This window comes from Pomacea canaliculata, linkage group LG3, assembly GCF_003073045.1.
Source record: "Pomacea canaliculata isolate SZHN2017 linkage group LG3, ASM307304v1, whole genome shotgun sequence".
In the NCBI taxonomy this organism is placed as follows: Eukaryota; Metazoa; Mollusca; class Gastropoda; order Architaenioglossa; family Ampullariidae; genus Pomacea; species Pomacea canaliculata.
In genome coordinates, this window is record NC_037592.1 from 4400578 (window position 1) to 4405290 (window position 4713).

Consider the following 4713-nt stretch of genomic DNA (forward strand, 5'->3'; position numbering starts at 1 on the left):
GAAAATCTAAAGTTCATAATAAGCAGAAACCAACTGTCTCTATTTCATTCCATTGTGAAATGGTGCTTTCTGATAAATCTGAGGTCAAATTCATTTGCAGTCTGGTCACTATCATGATTGGTTCCCATGAGACTCTGCTAACCACCATAAGAGGTGGAAACTGGTTTGGCTTAGGTATGTTGCTCGACATCACATGCTGCCCAAGACAGGCCTCCAGGCATGGGTGAAGAATACCGATGAGGCAAGCAGAAGGAGTGGGCAGGTTGCCAGTTGGGTGACCTGCTAGAAAGGGCACAGACTAGGCCCACCGATTGGGCCTACACCAAATTTACTCATGTTGCACACCCAGTGACTATAAACAGTTAAGGGACAGACGAGAGTGAGTGGGGGAAGGAAAGAGTTGAAAGGAGGACCAATCTTGAGTCTGCAAATTCTAGGATATTTAACTCTACTGGCTTTATAATCACATACACCTTGGAAAAAAATCACTTTCATATACTATAAATCAATTCCATAAATAGACAATAAATTTTAATGCAATAAATAACAGCAAAAAGTAGTGATGTGTTATCACATGAATCACAGACAGTTACACCAAAGATGAGCCTTTTTCTTTGAGTCTTTGCAGGACCCATTGATCTGTTTTAAACCATAGTGAACCTGGTTTAAATATGCTTTTGCTAAGCCAGCCCATTTCTTGGTGTGGTGAAATCACATGGAGATGTAAATGAGAAACACTATGAAATGGTGGCCAATGAAATCCCATCCGCACATCTCCAGTACTGCCACCCTGTGTTTCCAGAAAACCAAGCCCAAACGATGAAAGTTTCTCTACTAGTGGTATATCAGTAGCCTGAAGATGTTTTGCATCAATAATATGTGTCTTTGGAACAACAAGATAGTGGTGACTTGCTGCAGGATGGATGTCTTGAAAGATGACAATGTCATCTTGGTCAAATAAAATCCTGGTGTTGTTATCTTCATTGTTGGCTATGCGGCAAAATAAACATTTTGATTTTGTTGTACTGGCCATGTTGAAGAAAAACTTAACCTAAATGCATCTGGAAAAAAAAATTAATGATTGAAATAAGACTTAACAATTGTTATTACAATATTAATGAACTTTTTCTTAAATAAGCAAAAAAATACTGTGATGTAAGTCTAAAAAATGGTACGGGCTATTAAATAGATAGTTGTTTAAGTTACTCTACTCTCTTTCTGCACCCCTTGTACAAACTCTAGTAGAGGGGTGTGTGTGGGAGAATTGGTGTTTTACACAAAGCCAGCAGCTAAGGCTATATCACGACACGGCAGTCAGATCTGTAAAAAAGATGCCACATGCAGAGAAAGAACAGCGTGCCCGAGACAAGAGCTGAATCCAGGACAGCCAACCTTCACTGTACTGGCATGAACTTGTATTGTATACACGTCCGTGGTATTGGTGACAGGAGCTATAACCGTTGCGCCACCGGACCGCTTCAACTCAGCACACAGCCAAAAGAACTAGCGACAATGTTCAAATTTATGTATACGAGCATGTGTAAATAAACATACATTCGGTGTTTGAGTCACGTTAAAGACAATAACAGCAAAAAAAGCAAACTGTACCTCCTACTAGTTTTCGAGGTTGCAGAGTCGACACATCTCCGGTTGCAGATATTGGATTTATGTTGGAGTTACCTTTCCTGAAGAGGGTGTATTGGAGTGGGAGTGAATGAAAGATCATGTGCACAATCTTTCCTTCCGAACACAGCTGTAGAAATTGCTGTGTTTATGCTGTTGTCTTTTAACTGTTGCAATTTCTACGCAAGAAGCTCAGCTAGGGGAAAATAAATGCGTACGTTTGAAACAGTTGTTTCCCTTGGTCCCAGACGGAGGAAACTGTCAGGAAGTGTACTGTATAATGAAAAACTTTGTTCACTCGATTAACCACTGTAAGTATATATTTATAAATATAGAGGAAAATACATTGCTCTGTTACCTTTTACTTTTAAATTTTACAGTCATGCAATTGTAGATTTTGAGAAATTTAAACTTTCTGCCACCTGTTTGAGCAATGTGTATGATACTAGGCCTCAGTGTAATGTAGTACGATCGACAAAAGTGAAATGCCAGTTGCCAATACCAGCTTGCAAAAGAATTTGCGTTGTTTCTTTGCCATATTCGCTGGTGCTGGAAAAAATGTGCTATGATTTTTTTACCATCATGCTCTGCGTTTGCTGTTGAGTGCTCAACCCTAAACAACACAGTTTGGTAAATTGTCGGTTTTCAGCAGTTGCCTTGCAAATAAGCAATAGCAGTGTAACTGAAGCAAGTAAAGTTTCAATGTGGAAAAAAAGTTACAAATAACAGTAACATGTGTATTCAGATACAACAAACAACACAGAAATTAAATTATTTAATGCTTTATTCTCCGTTCATGAACAGGTGATCTCGTGATAAGTAGCAAGTAATGTGTTCCATCATGATAGAATATAGTCTAACAAAATAATGCATGTGAATGGGATTCAGAACAGTGTGCAGACACATTTTCCTGCATTCATGCATGTGTGTGTGTGGAGAGTCAGTATTTCTGATGAGTTATTTAAAGCTTCATGTGCTCCACGAACAGGTGATCTCAATAGGAAGTGTGTTCAATGATTGGAACAAAATAATGTTTGTGAACAGGATTCAGAACAGTGTGTAGATACCTGTGCCTGAATTTATGCATGTGCGTGTGTGTCTGAATGTGGGGATATGTATTTTTCTGGATTTTTTTAGACTGTAGACTCTTTTAAAATGATGAAGAAAGAAGAACAGGAAAAAATCCCAGTCTAGTCTAAAACTTTGAAGAGGTCTCAAACAGTGGGGGCTATATTTGCATAGGATATAACATTCTTTCATGACATTCATTCCTAGAATTTGACATTTTGGCCCATTTACAAATCTTGATGTAGCTCTTGACAGATTAGTATCACTATCTACTTCTTGAATACAGCAGTGAGAATGAATACCCAAGGTTGCCAGACACATTTGATATCAGTGACACTTGTATTAAGCTTGCACTTAATTCTTTGCTCTACAAGTAATTTTTATCTTCTAGTTTTCTTAATAACAAATTGCTTATATTTCATATATATATATATGTTTGTTAGTGTTTACCAACACAAGGTGGTTTTGCAATCAGTCATAACTGACAACTCTTATTTCCTATTAAGTGGCCTGCTGAAATTGAATTCTAATTTTTAACAAGCATTCTCCTGGCTTTTGTAGCAATACAATTTACTTGTCTGATACAAATCTATGCAATATAAAGTTTGTTCATATTAACATCAGTATTTTTTGTAGCACAGTTTTGGAATCCAGCTCTTAAATCTGTTATCCATATACCTTCATACTGTAATCGCCATAAAAATATTACAAATACAAATTCTTTAAACATGTTAATAAACAGTTTGTCTGCTTTCATGTCTCAGTGGCATCAAAGACCAAGAAAGACATCACATATCTTTTTATTTTGCTCTTAAAAGTAAAACACCAATAGTAAACACTATTTTAGGATGAATTATTTTGCTGTACTCATTTTCAGCCTTGATTTCACTTAAATAATATTCACACAAGATGTGCTTGTAATACTGTTAAAGAACATATTTTAAATTCTGATCTTTTTCACATTAATTCCACATTTACCATCATGCATAAATTAAGAGAGCAAATCTCATAAATCTGCTAAGGGAGTTTGGAAATATGAAAACATATACAGTTTGATATTATGGGACTAAATATGTAAGAGTTTAGGTTTAAAGTCTCAGTATGTGAGATATTTTATAATAAACTTGATATGAAAGCTAATATTTCATTATTACTATTTATCACATTCTAGAGACATATTTACATGCATAAAAACATGACACTTCTAAAGCAGTTTCTGTGTGCAACTGGTTGATAACATTAGCATTCATGCAAGGGGTGTGGGATTGGTGGTGGGGAGCCTCATAGTACCCAACAAATTAAACTGGGGTCTGAAAACCCCTAGCACTTTATATATGGTAAACACTGATTAATGGTGTCAAGGCAGATCATATGTTTTTAGTCACACAGAGGATCTGTCTCCAAAAACTGACACATTCTACCATGCACTAAGCATACTGCACCTGGTGCACAATTTGGAGATAGTAAACTGTACGTGCACTTAAGCAAACCTGAGATCCTTAACAGATTCAACAGCCCATCCAATGTTACTCAGCCTAAGGAAGCCAGATCTGGACACTTGGGGCAGACCTGATAAACAAATGACAGGGGTCGCCTTTTCATGCCAGTCCTAGCTTACCTCCCATTTTATAGCTGGACTAAAAGTATTAAAAACGTAAAACTCAAAATAGACATAAGCTGCCAGTTTTCAGAATGCAAAGGTATATCACATTATTTATTTTATTTTATTTATTTTTTTTTTTTTTTTGCTTTGCTGGAAAATAACAAAACTTTACCTTGTCAACACTGTTGTAAAATGGAAGATTTGGCAAATGTTACCCTGAAAATCTGATTATTTGTAGAAAATATTATCATGATAGATTTATATAACAATATTTTCCTACCATGACCTATAATTTCTTATAATTCTGCTCAGCTGTAAAAATTTCTTGAAACAGGATGAAAAAATAAAACTGCAACACACACACACACAGAAAGTATAAAAACAGGCTCAGATGTTGTTTCACTATTGCCTTCATCCAG